Here is an 18,275-nt window from a genome sequence, read left to right on the forward strand (position 1 = left end):
CACATAACAATGTTTTTGTCAACGAGGGGTCACACATATAATGGTGGTCCCATAAGGTCAGTACCTTGTAGCCTAGGTTTGTGTAAGTACATTCTATGATGGCCGCACAACGTCAAAATCGCCTAAGGATGCATTTCTCAGAACATATCCCCTTTGTTAGGTAACACATAACTGTAGATAGATTTGAGATTTATCTCTGAGGCAAAGTTGACAGGACTTAGATATGGTGGACAAAGAAAAGACAGCCTTAAAGATGGTTTCTAAGTGTCTGGCTTAAAGGACTGGGTAGATGTTGGTACTATTTTCTAAGATGAGAAATATGCTCAGTTTTTGACATATTAAATTTGAGATGTCTCTGAGATATCCAAGTTGAGATATCCAAGGCTGGAGCTTAAAGGTTTGGATTAGAGATACAAACTGTGAATTTGTGACCATGTCGTTGATATCCAAATCTGTGTAAATGAATGAGATATTGAAAAAACAAGCACAGAAAGAGGAGAAGAATGAGACAATATCTGAGCCATGAGGTACTCCAAAATTTAGAGATCAAGCACAGAAAGAAGACTCAAAAAAATGTATTTAGAAGGAGTTGCTTGTGATAAAAAGGAAACTGTAAGAATGCAATATGGTGTGAGCAAAATGTGAAAAACATTTCAAGACATACAGAATATCAGTTGTGTCAAATGTTGTTAAAAAGTTAAACACAATGAAGATAGTAAAGTATCCATGTGAGATATAGACCATAGCAGCCAAGAGAACATTGACGACCTTGACAAAAGTCGAACAGAGGCTGGTGAGAGCAGAATCCAGATTGTAGTGAGCAGAAGTGTGAATAGGAAGTTAGAATGTGAGCACAGAATATCAGCCACGCTTTTGTGAGATGGCTCTAAAGACAGCAGAAACATGGGCAATGGGGGAGAGGGGATAGGTAGAAAGGGAGGGGTTTTTTATATATATAATTGGAGGTACAACAACATGATCTGCTGAAGTGGGAACAGCTGATTCAGGAGCAAGAGGATATAAGCAAAGGAGCAATGATCCTTGAGAAAACAGAACTTGGAGAGACTAATCTCTCAAAGAAGGAAAGAACATATCCCCCACTGTAATAAGAAGGAATGAGAAAAATGGGTAGAAATGTAGGTTGGTAGTGATAAAACAGGGGATTTTACATCTGGTGACTTTCTTCTTTTTTTCATTTTAGAATAAAGTAAAATTATCATCTGAAAATAAAGTGAGGAAGGACTATGATACATTTGAGTCAAGAGAACATGAGAAATGCTGGATCCTAGAGGCAGGAGAGCAAGGCCGCTAGAGAACGACAGTAGTGTGATATTGAGTGTCCCTCCAGGCTTTGTGACCCAGGGTTTCCCGCCATTGGCAGAGAGCTGTTTGGGGTTTTTTCCCTCAAGAACTGTATTCCTGTTTCTCTATAGATCTCGAATCCTATTTTCTACCTCATTAATTTCTGGTTATCTCTATTTTAATCCCCTCTTCTCGTTTTATTAGGCTTGCATTAATATAAAGAGTTTTTACAGTCATTCTTTCTAAGTAGCATGTAATTGTTGTTTTGGTTTTCTCTTTGACCGACAAGTCAATGAAAAAAAGAAAAAGAAGAATTGCTTTTTTATTCCTTTACTGCTAATCCCTAGCTTTACATAGTTTCAAAGATTTTCAATTTGGGACTATTTTTAGGGTTTTCATCTGGTTTAATATACGATCAATTTTTATAAATATTCTATAGACATTATATAAACTCTCCTTTAAGGACAAACATTTATATATTTTTTATTAATTAAATAATGATTTTCATTACATTATTTAATTCCTTTATTTCCATATTTTATTGCTGACCATTTAATGAAGAGACAGACAAAGACAGAGACAGCAAATATAGTAAAAACCAACATTTGGGGGAACTGAGTGAAGGATATTCGGGAATTCTTTGTACTAGCAACTTTTGTGCCCATCTGAAAATAGGACAAAAAATTTTTTTAAATGAAAAGACAATATGATAAGCTGACTCATGAATGAGAAAATCGTTCTATCGCGTGAGTGTATGGTCAAATGCAGCAAATACACCTTTGAAACAAGAAATGAGTTTCTTTTCACAATAACTAAGCACAAATGAAGACGTTTTCACCAAGAGAAAAGGAGAGTCTAATAACTTCAAGAAAAAAAATGCTTGACATAATACTAAAATTGGGGGGAATTATTATTAAAGAAGCATCAAGGAATTTTCAGAAAAAGACAATCGACATTTTTAGAAGAGAAATGGGCTTAATCTAATGAAGCATAAAGCCAAAGATTACAGAAAAATTTACTGTGAAAATGCTCCCTCTCAGCATTTATCATTCTGAGGCTTCACGTGCAAGAACTCATAACCAGACTATATTGACACAGATTAATCTCAGTGAAGTTCAAAGGTCCTATGGCAATAAAAATTGTCTATTATCATTACAGAGTAACTTTTCAGGAAAATTTTTTTGTTCTTCAATCCAAACTTCAGTGAACCCATTTTTTTCAAGAGCCTCAACTACTTTAACCCATGAAGAAAAATCCTCAGAAAGGAATATGTTTTGTCAGGTATTTGCTAAATAGTAGTTGGTTTTACATGTTTAAGTAGTAATTATAGATAAATGTGTACATTCCCCGTCCTTATTTTTACAATCATTGTTGATAACTCATATTATGGAATGAGTTTTCAGAAATACCATTCTATTTATTAGATTTTAGATATCGTCAAAAGGACATGGCTTATGACTTTTGGGCTGTCATCCAGGAAGAAAGTTAGTATTTACATCAACTGAATGTAGCAAGTATGAATATCAAGCCAAAAAGAAATGCATGTGTGTGAGAAATGTAAAATACTATAGTTTTTGTCTTTTAAGCTCCAATTCTACTGTATATCAAACTTTATGTCAGTAAACAAACAAACAAAAAAATCCTGATTTGTAGTGTTCACCCATTTCCATGGTGTAAATACTCCTGCCCTGGCCAGTTCAAGCTAACTAACTTGACCTTCACTTAACAAGGAGTTGGGAAGAGATGCTAACAATCCAGCACAAGCAGCTCCAGGACACACTACTGCTTCCTTTCTGAGAGTCCTGTCAAAGTATCTGCTACCAAAACTTTGGGGCGAGAGTGCAGCTATTCATGCCTATGCCTGCTGAGATAGAGGAGCAAACAGGATGACGTCAATTCACGATCCGCAAAAGACCCTACATTGTTTTCACTTGTTCTCCAACTCAAGGGCTCTCCACGTCTGTCTCTCAGCTAGCAATAGTCCATCTGAACTCATGGGAAACTTGTATTTACCCCTATAACTCACAGAGAAAAGGGAACTCTGGGCACATGTTGCAGATCCATTCACCTAGACACGTCTTATAGCCATTTCTGTTCTGTTGTCCTTGTGGCACATTGTGCTGCAAGGAAACCTGAGGATTGCTCATGACTGTTGATTCCGTGTAGGAAGTAAGGGACATGGCTTTTGCACCTGACTCCCCCAGTCTACTTAGGTTTATGTCACCTCTTCACCCAAACAGGATTCATTCAGTACAGATGCAAGGAGGGCAAGATAGAGGTCTTCTCTCTAGGATGCTCATAAACATCTAACAGTGGCTTCCCTCCCAACTATTGTCTCATCAGACTAGGAATCTATCTCCTTTATAGGAGTCACAGAAATCTTCTTTTACAAATCATGCATTCTTCCACATTTTTTGACTGTATCAGAGCCTGGGCTCTTAATATTTCCAGTCTGGATTAAACTCTTCTTCTGTTTTAGCACTTTTTTCATGAGGAAAAATAGGATAAAGGGCAAAAAAATGAAGAAATTTAAGGGAAATCTTCAGTTAATATAAAAATATCTCACTAAATGTACATTTGTTCTGGGGGAAATAAGGGTTTTTTAATCAAAAGATTTACTCATATGCATATGCTTTCCCCCAGCAATTCAATTTCTAAACTTTTATCATAAAAAGTAATTTAAAACATATACAACAATTTAACTATAAGAATGCCCATCACAGTGTCATTTATCACAGTGAAAAATTGCAAACATCATTATAATAAAAATTTTGTATCATAAATCATGGTATATCTGTTCAATTAAATAGGATGCACTATTAATCAAGGTTACAAAAGGATATCACAAGAAAAGATGTTTACAATTCATGGTTTAGTAGAATAATTTTAAATATAACATCTTTCTAAAAAAATAACTCTCACACATGTACATGTGTGCTTTATTAGTGTTTATATCCAGGTAATGGTATTGTCAGGGAGTTTTACTTTCTTATTGTTAATTAGCTTTCTATTTTTTTTCTTATCAGTAACATTTGTTAATTGATAAAAGATCCTCTGATTAACAAATACCACTTGAAAACACTTCAGACCAGAAAGTATTTTCTAAGAATGATGCAGAATGTATTTTTTGGTTGTAAAGAAGACATTATCTAATTTGCATTATATTTGTTCTATGGCTTTGAGATTAACATACAATTCCACATATGTCTCTTAATTCTCAAAATTACCCCTGCATGATGCAGAGTAGGTATTTATCCGCATTTCACATATAAGAAAATTGAGCCTATGTGATATGTAATGATTTGTCCTCTGTCACTCAGCGTGTAGGTAGTAATGCACCTCCAAATTTAGTGCTCTTCCTAACACATCATGTTGTTTCATGGGAAATTTGTTCACACAGCATTTGAGAGGGAAGATAGCACAAAATAAATCTTATTTATAGGTGCTAGAAAAATTGCACAAAGGCATTTTAATCAAAGGAATTACAACTACACCATAAAATAGATGCCCAGGCTGATTAGTTAAAAAAAAATTATAATAGAAATATGTATATTAACACTTCCAAAAAATAAGAAGACAAGAAAAAGAAAATAGAAAACTATGGTCCAGCCCCAGGCTGAGGCAGTCATTTGTATTCTCTTATTTAATTATCAAATTTACCTTATCGAGTATGTATTCTCAAATTTCTGTCAGGTATAGCTCTTCATGTGACAAAAATAAAGCTTAAAATTAAGTCCTCCACCCAGGGTTGTGCAGGTAGCAAACGGCAGAATCTGGTCTGTGAGTCAGAAACCAAAATCAGTGGTCTTCACCACCACCCCATGTTTATGCGAGCAAGTATCAATTGGTGTGAATTACCACAGCCACCTGAGGAGCCCTGCAAGGGACAAGGATTGAACAGTTCACCAACCACTACACGAAACGTTTAAAGGACATGTGGTATTGATAAGATTTCTCAATCCCTTGGATTTTCCTAAACAGATAAACCAGACTTAGAAGGAATTTGCTGAGTAAAAAGCAAAACTTTGGCACACATAATGACCTCATTGTTCTATTGATGTTTTATAATAGTTTTCAAGATAACCAAAAACTATTCTATTTATGACTAATAGCACAGTAAGAACAAGGGAAATGGAGCAATTACATGGTTAGACTAAGTCGGCACATTGCTTTTCATTGAATTATATCGCCATTTTATGTAAAACTGCTTTCAGCCACCTAAATTACCTTGGGAATTGTGGGGGTTTTCCCCTCTCTGTCTCATTCACACTGTTGAGTGTCTACACAACTACTGTACTCTCATATTTTCCTAAAGATAGTCACAGTTACATCCTTCATACGGATGAGTATATGACAGCCCTGAGTTGCACCCGTTCTAAAGATATTACCTATAAATCTAACATAAAAAGAGTTCTTATCCATTATTTAAAACATTTTTGCATGTTAAAAGATCTACACATTTACTTCTGTCATATGAAATATCACCAAATATGAGTTAAGGAGACTTACAGAAAGCAAAATGGAAAGATTTATTAAAACATTATAAAAATACAATTGATACATCACTAATCTCAATTCATTTATTCATTCAACGAAATTTATAGAATTCTCTACTTGATGCCAGGCATTGGGTACAACAGGACGGATAAACCCCAGCCTTCATGAGCCTTTTGTTCTAGTGATTTTTCATCAGTTTCATCATAATCGATTTCCCCTTCACTAGACAGGAATTTCCCCATCTGAGCATGTATAAAAGGATTTTAAAGATGGTTCTTGTGCTGCTGATATGACTAACTACTGCAGTTTGACAGAAAAACCACCTCAAAGTTTAGTTTTGTGTGGTTCTCATCCTCTAAGTGGAAGTCTGTTTACTAATACAGTTTTCAAAAGGGGGCCCACCTGCCGCTCTCACTTGAAAGGAAACACTTGAAAGCCCAGACTTTGTTCCTGGGGAAATCTAGCAGAGAAAGACTGATCAAATCAAGGACATACCCATAGCAGAGGACAAGAGCAAACCGCCAGGTCTAGCTCACCTCATGCATTTTCATGTCTCCAGAGACTGTTGATCAGAGTCCTGCTTCTAGAAATATCCGTGCTTCTGGGAATACTACTATTAAATCATTTTTCACTTTTCCCATTTTCTTCTCTTTCATCAGGCTGAGGATCTGTTCTAAAGCCACGGGACTACATTTGTCAAAGAGATAAGCAACATTGTCGTTCAGAAGCGGAATATGAAATTTCTTCAAAAAAATAAAAAATAAACTTAAGAAAGCTATTGTCTTCCTTCCAAAAAAGAAAAACTGATTAAGAACATCTATGACCAGATCACTTCCGGATCATATGTATGCATCCCCATGATGGGGAGGAATGAATTTAAATGAGTCTTCAGCCGCTCTAGTAAAAATTGGTTATCTCAACACCTTAAGGTTTCTCTTTAGATACATGAACAAATCAGTATGCTCAGTGAGCTTCGCATTCTTCCAAACTTCCAGGACAGACATGTTTTCTCCACTACCTAGCTGCTGGCAGCCAAAGAGGTCTGCACTTCAAAGCAAAGCACAGGTCATGTAATTGATGACTCATGACAAGTTTGCTTCATTTGTTTCAAAGACTCATCTACATAAAAATTACAACCACTTAAGAATACATACCACTTAGAAACAAATAATAATAGGTTAAACCAGCAGCTTAGACTTGACAGTTGATCACTAATGCACCAAGCCTTTAAAACTCTCCCTTCAAATGAACATTTTCTTAATTTCACATAAATTTGGGGGAGAAAATAGCTTTAATAAGTCATATTTTGCTACCTAACCCAGTGAGAAATAATAAACTCTATGAAAACCTTTTCTGCTCCAACTCTCTATCTTAAAGTACTGGAAGAAATACTTTCCTTTGCACAGACTTAACACTGATTTTAAAGTCTTTGCTCTTGCTACATAAAGCCAGTCAGAGCTGCCCTAAAATAGACTGAGTTATGCTTTTATTTCTCCTTAATGATGAACAATTTGTTGAGCCCTCTAAAATAAGAGAAAACAATTTGTCCAAGATTTTAAAATTCATTCATATGCTTCATTTACTAGTAGAAAAAAAGAAAAGGCTTTTCATTCATCATTCTTTTCCCTAAAGTTTTCTAGCCTCTGCTTTTTTTCTCCTCAATATCTTTTACTGTAGTAAGGTTTTTATACCTTCCTTGAAAAAACATTACTTGGGTTGCGTTAGTCTCAAATGAAACACCAAAAGTACATCACTTGGCCAGGAGACATGGCTTAATTTCATTCTCCTGCATCTCATATTTTCATATACCTCATTAGAGTTCTCACTGCCAGCTTGCAATTAACCTCAATAATGAAGAATACGGAATGCATGGAACTGGAAATCCACATATAAATCCCAAACCTTCTTTTATCCAACACAATCTTCCTATAATCTAACGTTTCACTGGAGAGCCTGATAATTAGCAACACCAGGTGAGTGAAGTTTCACCTCATCTCACTTCTGGAAGCAAATGCACTAAAGGTAAGTGGCGGCCAGGGTTCAAGCCATAGTTCAGAGCAAAGAGTTATATCAAAGTGAATGGAAGCACAGAACTCAGCAATTAAGTCAACATGCCAGGAATTCTGAGAGCAGTAAGACCAAAAACAATAGGTAGAGAAAGAGAAGGACAGGATACTGCTCCAAACCTGGCTTGATGCAGCCAACAGGAAGTGTTTCTTTTCAGGCCCAGATAACTGACATTGTCAGTTAAGGCCTATAGTCTCAGGTCCTAAGTACAGAGGATACAGTATGTCTATGGGTTGAGGAATGGAGGATGAAACAGGGAGAGAGATAGGGAAAACTCCCACAGACTGACAAAATCTATAGTTAAAGATTAGGCCACCAAGGGCTGTTTAAATTCTAATTTGGGAGGGAAAGAAAAAACAGGAGGGCTATACACAGAGATTCTTCCAAAAATGCCATTGAATCTTCGCTGCCTTTTAAGCAGGGGCAGGTTGGGGTGTGTTCCACCTACACTTCTATCTGGGCCCCTTCTAATTTCAGACAAGACTCCCTTTGAGTTCCAGAAAGAATGAGAGGGAGGGAAGTCAGATGCTCTACGACTGAACTCTTGGCACTCCACACCCGTCCTTGTCCAAGCCACAGGTGAATTTCTATGTAGAGGGACATGTCTAAGGCCTGAGCTTCTGTGGTCAGTTCGAGATGGTGCCAAGTCAAGAGTAATAATTGTTACAACCTATGTCCTAAAAGGAACTGAGGTCCTTATAATTTTTAAAACAATGTTTAAAAAGAATTATACATGCAAAATGAAAAACGTGTCAGGTAATAAGGAGTTGGGGGTGGTGAAACCAGTAGGTCTAATCTTCAACTACGGCAAATAAAAAATTATGTTTGAGATTCCCGACAGCCAAGGCAAAGGGTGGAATACATTAAGAGTGGCTCCCTTGGGGTAATTAGGTAATTTAAAACATGCTGGTTTTTCCTTCAATTACGGCATGAATTAATAGTGAGGTCGATAAGTAAAAAGACTGACTCAAATCTGTGTTGGGAACACAAGTAAATAAACAGAATTCATTATGTAACTAAAAAGAGAGAAATAAAATCTAACAAGTAAACTGGGTGGTGAGGCATACATTAGTAGCCTGCTCTTTCATTGGCCGTTAATTTTGAAGTATTCACCTGGGGGAACCTCAACCAAAGATGATGGATGACATGCCAAACAGGCTGCTTGCAGGTAGAAGGAGAGCCAGGAGCTAGATAGAAAGCTAAGGATAATTTTGATAATCACAGCAAAGTTTTAAAAGAGGCAGGAAGAAAGATAAAATCCTAGACATTTAAAACATAAGCAAACGCCATGTATCTAGTGGCCTTTCAAGGATCACAGAAAGTAAATTCCACATCGCAAAGCTTTTATTTATTTTGAGGCGGTTTAAAGATATTCACGTTGTGACAAATATTACTTTTGCTCTGATGAGGCAAAAAAATCAGCAGTGCTCCTGAGCTGTGCTCAGAATATTACAAGGCCTATGAGCAGTTCTGAATACAGATATATTTGGATCTATTCATTAACTTTGAATAGTAAAACCCAACCAGAGGAGCTGGATAGCTTCCAACAGCTGCAATGAGCAACATGACAAGCAAAATGCAGTATGTTTTACAGGAAGGAGTGTTTCTTCCCTCAGATACATTTTCAAATCAGCAGTGGTTCACCGTAGCAAGCATTTCTATATCCAGGGGAAATTTTTGACTTTGATTTTTTTCAACAAGGTAAATATCGTCCCAGAAATATTTCATAACCTCATTTATATAGTATAGGCCCGTTTAATTTAGATCTTAAGAGTAATGTTCCAAGTTAAAATACCAGTAAACATCTTTGTTAAAATCATCTGATGAAAAAGTAAAAAAAAAAAAATATGTATATTAAATAGCAAAAGAGTAATCTCATGGTTATCACTTCGCTTTCAACATATACTTTACCAAAAAAAATGGGGAATGGGTAGATACATTTTGACAAATTTCTGTAGTAATAGGAATACATAAAGGAGAAAAATAAGTACATATACCTTCAATCGAGTCTTTTAAAATAGGTATCATACGTTATAAGGAAATTTTAACCATAAAACTTTTAAAGGGAGTTTTCATTTAAATATGTTTTAATTTAAATTTGCATTATAACAAATGAAATGTTGCTTTCAAAAATTTATAAAAACACATATTTTCAAAGTTTTTAAAATGTCAATTTTCCTCCAATTTGTAATTCATAAATAATCTGTATTTTATACAGATTTTTTGTCAGTAGCCTATTCTTGTGCTATCAGGGGAAAAATAAAAACAGTTTAAACCGCTAATCTTTAATTTTGTTTTCTTTGAATTTGGAGACTATAGCTGCTTTTAAAAATCTTATTGATGCTATAAATACTCTACTGACATTCTAGTTCCCCACAAGCGTTCAAACACGCATAACAACTTGTTTCTCTATATCATTTCAGAGAGTCCTCAGTTGTAATGAATGCCAGAACCTAGGTTTGGAATTTCTGGACTTGTAATTCTATCAATTTCTTTCCTTCTCCCTTTCTTTTCTTTCTTTTCTGCTTGCCTTTTTTTCTTTTTAAAGACAACATGGAACTGAAATCTAAATTCAAAATGTGCCATCTATGGGCCGGCCTAGTGGCGGAGCTGTTAAGTGAGCACATTCCACTCTGGCGGCCCAGGGTTCACCGGTTCGGATCCCGAGTACGGACATGGCACTGCTTGTCAAGCCATGCTGTGGTAGGTGTCCCACATATAAAGTAGACGAAGATGGGCGTGGATGTTAGGTCAGGGCCAGACTTCCTCAGCAAAAAGAGGAGGATTGGCAGCAGATGTTAGCTCAGGGCCGATCTTCCTCAAAAAAAACCCAAAACAACAACAAAATTTGGAATCTAGAATTTGCTTTAAAGGTATGCTCAATGTGTGGCTAGATAATATTTAAGAATACTACTTTTGAAGGTACTAATTCTCCTACTTTCCTTTATTTTTTTGTACTCAATCGTGTAGCAGGCTCTGTCTCTCCTTGCTTCTCAGTGGAGGCACACACATGGGCAAGGGAAAAAGCACAAGTAGCCTGCAAGGATTCTACATATTTGTTTTCCAAAAGCCCCAGTCTCAGAGAGAGAAAAAATGGTTTGAAAGAAGAAAAAGAGCTTTTCCCCAAACTAAAGAAAGTGGTCAACTTCTCACCCCAAAGGATGAGAGAGAAAAACAGTTCTGAGAGCCCAATTCCCGGGCAGTGCCCAAGGGAGTTACCAGGAATCTAGACAGGAAGCTTTGTGATCCTATAAAGTGGTCCCATCACAGCATCAGCATGCCCAGCCTCCCAGCAGACCTAACAGGGCTGCGGACACAGGCCATGCATACCTCCGTAGGGACCCATATGGACCAATGACTGACAGCCACAGGAACACTCTCTCACACAATCACTGCTAAAAACCCCAGAATACTAACAAAATGAGACTGGAAGCATGGGCAAATCTCTGAGACTGACAGAAGTTCGATTTCCCACCAGAGTACTAGACTGGGATCTCAATCCAAAAGTAAACTGATTCAAAGAAAACAAACATCAATTAATAAACTAACTGTATTTTTATTTTTTTGAGGAAGATTAGTCCTGAGCTAACATCTGCTGCCAATCCTCCTCTTTTTGCTGAGGAAGACTGCCCTGAGCTAACATCCGTGCCCATCTTCCTCGACTTTATGTGAGGGACGCCTGCTGCAGCATGCCTTGCCAAGTGGTGCCATATCCGCACCCGGGATCCGAACTGATGAACCCCGGGCCATGGGAGCGCGTGTGAACTTAACCACTGCGCCACTGGACCAGCCCCCCAAAACTGTGTTTTTAAAATCTAGCTATATTCCATTTTAAGAGGAAAACCTAAAACATCCTTTCTCAAAACTATATTTTTAAAAGTTACATCATCAAATACTAACTATAAGTAAGCTCAAGTAGCAGAATTAATATTGGCTAAAGTAGACATTAAGGCAAAAAGCATTATTAGGGATAAAGAATGTCATAACAAAATTATAAAAGGAATGCTTCACTAAGAAGTTCTAGAAATCCAGAGTAAATACAGCTGTCATCATTCCCTTGGACAACATACTAAAGCAAAAGCTGACAGATTTACATGGGAATGCCCCAGGCTCAGTCCTTAGACTTCTGCTCTTGACTATCTACACCCACTTTCTTGGTGATCTCATCCAGTCTCACGGCTTTCAATGCCATTTATAGATGTTGACATCTCCCACATTTATGTTTGCAGCCCAGATCTCTCCTGAACTTCCCATATATATATTTAATTCCCATCTCTGCCCTAATATCTAATAGACCTCTCAGACCTAACACTCCTGAAACTGAACTTCTGCTGGTCCTCCCAAACCTGCCTCCCATCAGCTTTCCACACCATTGTCAATGGCAAGGCCATTCTTCCAGTTGCTCAAGCCAAAAATCCTAGAGTTGTCATTGACTCCCTTCTGTTTCTCACACCCCTTATTTAATGTCAACAAGTCATTCCAGTTCTACCTTCAAACACATACAGATTCCTGTCACTTCTCACTCACTTCATTATTATCACAGGGTCCAAGCCACCATTGTCTCTAAACTCTTATTTTCCAACTGCCACCCATGGTCCACTCTTAACCTGGCAACCGGAGAGATCTTTATAAAACATAAGTCAAATTGTGTCACTCCTCTGCTCAAAATCCACCAGTGGCTTCCCAGCTCATCCAGGTGAAAACCAAAGTCTTTACAGGGACTTACTGGCCCTAGCCCATCTGCCCGTTACCACGCTGCCCCGTCTTTTACTGCTCTCCGCCTCACTACTCCGCTCCTGCCCACTGGCCTCTTTGATGTTCCTCGTGCTCACCAGGGCATTTATTATCCTCCTAATTCCCTTCATTTCCAGGATTAAGCATGTGGCTGGCATATTTTCATGTCAAGGCTTTGGCACTTGCTCCCTCAGCCTGGCATACCCCAACCACAGAAATTCACAGGACTCATTCCCTCATCTGTTCCAGGCCCTTACTCAAATGTCACCTTCCCCATCCAGTCTTTTTAAAACCGATTCCTCCAACACTCTATTCTCTTCCCTGGTTTTATTTTTCTTCCATTTTTCTCTCTATCATTTAATAATAAAAAATTATATTGCATGCTGACATTTTGTTTGTTGACTGTCCCCCCTGCTATAATATAGGCTCTGTGATGGCAGAAGCTTTTATGGTTGATTCTCTAGTGCTTAGAATATCCCCTAGCACACAATAAATAACTTTTGGATGAATGAGTTGTTTGATCCACTTCCTGTGCATTCAAGGCTGTGGAAGCAGCACCATGCAGAGGGAATCAACACGAGATTTGGATCCAGAGGATATGATTTTAAATCTCTGCCTCCTAAACATCACTGTGGCCTTCCAGAAATTTTCTAAATTTCTGAGCCTCAAATTTCTAATCTGTAAGAAGAGAATAATAAAACCTTTCCCCAGTCAAATACCGTAAGATTTAAATTGAGCAATATATGTCATCAAGAATTTGAACAGATGGAGAAAGCAGTGGTTAGCTTGATTAGGCACAACGTTAAAAAAAAAAACAGGATAGAAAAGAAAGAAAGAAAATTAACTTGCGTATATTTACAGAAGCTATATACTGTTCTGTTATTCCACTCTCCACTCTTCCTTTTTTCCCCCTCTATGTTCCTGCCTTCCCACTTCAGGTATTTGTCACCTGCCTGATCCATGAAGGCATTTGAGTTTGATCCCTGAGAAAGATTCAATACGTATTAGTTTCCTATAGTGAACACCGAGGTAAAAGTTCTTGGAAAACCAATACATATTTTGCAATGGATTAATTTGTTTTCATATACAGAGAAAGCCCTGAAGCATTCCTTGAAACTTAATAAGATCTGTGAAAAAAATAAAAAAGACAGGATTGATGACGTAGCAGCCGCCACACTATAGTTCACCTGTAGACCGAGGGAAACTAGGACCAACAAGAAATAATCTGTCGCAGCAGAATGAAGGCTGCAGGCTGTGGACAGGACCATGTAAGTCAACCCCAGAACCTGTCATCAAAAAGCATCAGTGGTGGGGGGCTGGCCCCGTGGCACAGCAGTTAAGTGCGCACGTTCCGCTTCAGCGGCCCAGGGTTCGCAGGTTCGGATCCCGGGTGCGGACATGGCGCCGCTTGGCACGCCATGCTGTGGTAGGCGTCCCATGTATAAAGTAGAGGAAGATGGGCATGGATGTTAGCTCAGGGCCAGTCTTCCTCAGCAAAAAGAGGAGGATTGGCAGCAGTTAGCTCAGGGCTAATCTTCTGCGGAAAAAAAAAAAAAAAAGCATCAGTGGCCACATAGAAAATGAAGAAAATACAAACAATAAAAAATAATGTTAGGCAGGGGCAGAATAAAAACCTCCCGATACTGAATAACCAGAACAGTCAAGTTAGGGGCTGAAATAATTTGAAGGTTTTTCTTTTGTGGATTTAAAATGAATTTGAAAGAGGGAATTTCACTGTCTTTTATCCCCAAAATATATGTAGGTATAAAATAGCTGGCTTTCTTTTCTTGACAGGTTTTATTGGTGTGTCCAGCCAAGTGAAAAGCTGTAGCCATTGGGGAATGCCACTGTGAATATTTTCTATTTGCGGGTTTTGTTTTTGTAGCTAGTGGGAGATTTTTTTTTCATCTACTACCCTAAGATTCATTTTAGTTTCCTGGCAACTATTCTCTTCATTTCCCACAAAAGGACAATAAAATTACTGTACTTTCATGGTTAAAAAAAAAATCACCATATTGCTGATCTTTTTACCTATGAAACTTCAAACAGAACAAATCTCAAAACTAAAAATGTCCAGTTTTCATTTTAGATAGAGCATAAAGGTCAGTTTGACACAAACTGAAAACAGTTCTTTAAGTTGAAAAAATATAGAATTAGCTGTCACATGTCTTTACCAGAGAACAAATGGGAATGGGCATAAATGTGGCACAGCCATCAAAGGACGGCAGTGACTTGAACAACACAGGCTGTTACATCACATCAGGGCGGCCACAGTGACTAACCCTGTGGCTGATACTCAACACGCAGAAAAGAAGCTCAGAGGCCTCCAAAACAACTGCTTTAATCCAAAGGCAGAGAAGCCATGAATGAGGTACACTCTAGAGGACAGAATTGTGTGAGCTCAAAGTCTAAAAACAGAATAGAGAAACAGAAATATTTTTTTTTCCTTAAGGAACAAAAGGAAAACGGAGCAGGAAAATTTCAACTTGAGAAAAAATTCAGTGCATTGTCATATACGAATATAAATTTTTATAACAAAATACCAAATACTAACCATACAGTTGGAACTTCACAAAAAGTACCTCTAATTTTCACCATAATGCTGCAGCATGTATACTTTTCAGATAAAGTGAGGCTCAGAATAGTTAAATAACATATCCAAGGTCACACAGCCAGTAAGTGGCAGGGCCAGGATTTTAATCCAAGTGTATCTAATGTCATGTCCATTCACCCTCTCCGCCCACATTCCCCTTCTCACAGATGACGTATATTTTGTTAGTAAAGATTTAGGTCTCCATCCATACCTTCAACCTCAGACCCAAACGCAACGCCTTGTTCTGCAGTCCAGGCTGGGAGATTCTCAAAAGCAACTGTGAGGTAATTGATGGTGAAAGGAAACCCAGCGCCAAATGCCACAGCACCAGCCGTGCCTTCCGTTTTAATTAGGAAGCCAGTCTACACCCTCAGATAGTGGGACAAACTGCAAAGCAATGCAACGCTCCACTAGAAAATACTGAAAGTTACACAGGCGTAAGTTTTCCAGGGGAAGAAAACGGAATATTTAGAGACCAAATGAGCAAAGTCAATAATATTTTTTGGTTCTGAGAAAGTATTTTTGTAGTACTTCTGTGAATGGATATAACGTAAAACTATCGTAAGATAGAGGAGTATTAGGCATGCACAGGTGGAATTATGAGAAGTAAATAAAAGCTTTGCTCTAGGGCCGGCTCCAGTGGCCTAGTGGCTAAGCTCAGCACACTCTGCTGCAGCAGCTCCTGTTCGGTTCCCAGGAGCAACCTACACCACTCTGTTAGTAGCCACTGTGCTGGCAGCCCACATACTAAAAAATAGAGGAAGATTGGTGCCAATGTTAGCTCGGGGGGGAATCTTCCTCAGCAAAAAAAAAAAAAAAAGGCTTTGCTCTATCCAATCTGGAAGTTGCTTTTAGATCCAACTTTTGTTCCCTTGTGGGATGGGGATGCTGCAGTTACATTAACCTTTATGACAAACACTATATATAGATATGATGTGTAAATGATCTTTTTCATTAGAAGGATATTATCTATTTATGGTTGAGATTAATTTAAAACATAAAAACGATCTCTGAAAAATGTAACCTTCCATTTTCTCTGAGGGAATGTAGACAACCGACTGCACAAAGGAAAATTCGAAAGACCGTTTATATTGCTTTAATTATTTATAACTCATACAGTTATTTTACATGGTCTGCTTACAACATTTGTTATATTGTCTTTCAATTATATATGAACGATTTACACTTGAACATAAAATCTTACTACCAAGTTACTCTAAAGAAAGTAGCTTTTTTGTCTTTTCCCTTCAAGCCTTTGCCTCTCTTTGATGACCCTGTCTCTCCAGTCAAATCAGGGAGCTGAAAACAAGAAAATGAAGACTGTTCCCTTTTTCAATTGCTGTTCTCTTTCTATATTTCAGGCTTTCAAAGTCAGCTATAAAACTACCACACAGACCTGCAGTGTCACAATTGTATAAAAATTAGGTACTATCACTTAAAAAAAATGTTTAAGGAACAAATGATAGATAAAGATCCAAGTTACACCTTAGCCTCCAGGGCTGAGAGATTCATCAAAGATCAGCTTACTCAGGTAAGGTCACCTTTCCCCCAACACAGGTCAAGAGGGAACTGACTGAACTCCTCTCCTGAGACAATGATCCCTCCTACTCCAGGTCTTCTGCCTCCATCATCAATCAGGTCAGCAGTTCAAGAATAAGACCCAGCTCTCCCAGATTTCCCCAGTTCTGTCAAAAGGCATCAAGAATAGCTCAGATACCAACCCTTCACTAACCTCTAACACTCACAGCCTCACAGCCACTAACTTCCTTGAATCCACCAGGACCAATCTCATTACACCATTTATCTCTGTGGACTTCAGTCAAAATGAGAGCCTTCAGGTTCTGAGGTTACTCCTCACTTCCCACAATTTAATTCTCATAAAGCTTTAACATTATCCCTCTTTCTCATCTGCTCCTACAGCCCGCAGACACACAGATCTATCTCCAAAATTTTTCCATTGTCCCTTCTGGAATTAAAGTCCACTCTCAGCAAAAGTCGCTATACTCAATATCTTCTCTTAACTTTCTGTTCACTTTCTGGCTACACATAGCAGAAGCTTGGCTTTCCCTGAGGACTCTGCTTCCCACCCAACCCTCTAAAATGGTGGCTTTCTCCTGCAAGCTGGACTTAGAGGTGGGGCACGTGTCCTCCTTGCTTCTCTTCTTATTAGTTCATTCTCCCTCCCACCACCCTAAATTGCCAGCTCATCAGACACATCACATTATGAGACAAATCTCATGTTATCAGACACATTGATGAGGATTTTAGGCTGGTTACCTTTAAAACTGCAGACAAGAAGCGAGCTCCGAGGACTGGAATTTGCTTGCTCTTTGAGAGATATTTGCATTTGTGAAGGAAGGGGGGATGACCTTGTAGGGACCTGAAATTGGCCACCCCAGGATATATCTCTTTGGCATCGGGATTGTTTGGGCCTGATTGCTTTGGATAAACTGGGACAGGGAGGGAGGCTCTGGGGAATGCAACTTGCCCTTATTGGGACATATTTACATTTGTAAGGTAAATCTCTATCTGTAAAAGGTGCCTCCCTCTCTGTACCAGGAAGAAGAAAGGAGATGACCTTGTCCCTAGAAACTCTTAATGGGGAAGGCAAGAACTTAAGTAGGTTGCTGTCTGGCAATCTCATGTAACTGATTTAGGGTGGTGGCTTCTGACCTTTACTTAATCCGATTTGATTCTTGTCTAAAAGTCATGGGATCACCCACTGACCAGACTCCACCTGCACTGGTACCACTTTAACTTTTTTCCATGTTCTTTCCTTTGTCTTGTAAAGAGATGACTCACATACCCATGCCTTATAAAATTAGCCCTAACCCTCAACTTGGGGCAGCAGCAGCAGCTCCTCCTGCCCGTGGGCCCTGCCCCCACGCAGCAGCCCGACTGCCCATGGGTCCTGTCCCCATGCTATTCCACACTATTCTCTAAATAAAAGAGCACTACTGCCAGATCTTGAGAGTCCAAGAAATCTTTCTTTCGACTCCTCGGCTCACCGACCCCGCATCAACATCACTCCCTACACTTCATTATTCTATCATCGACCAATTTCCAATTCATTCTGCCACAT

The sequence above is a fragment of the Equus asinus genome, chromosome 9 (assembly GCF_041296235.1).
Source record: "Equus asinus isolate D_3611 breed Donkey chromosome 9, EquAss-T2T_v2, whole genome shotgun sequence".
NCBI classification, from domain to species: Eukaryota; Metazoa; Chordata; class Mammalia; order Perissodactyla; family Equidae; genus Equus; species Equus asinus.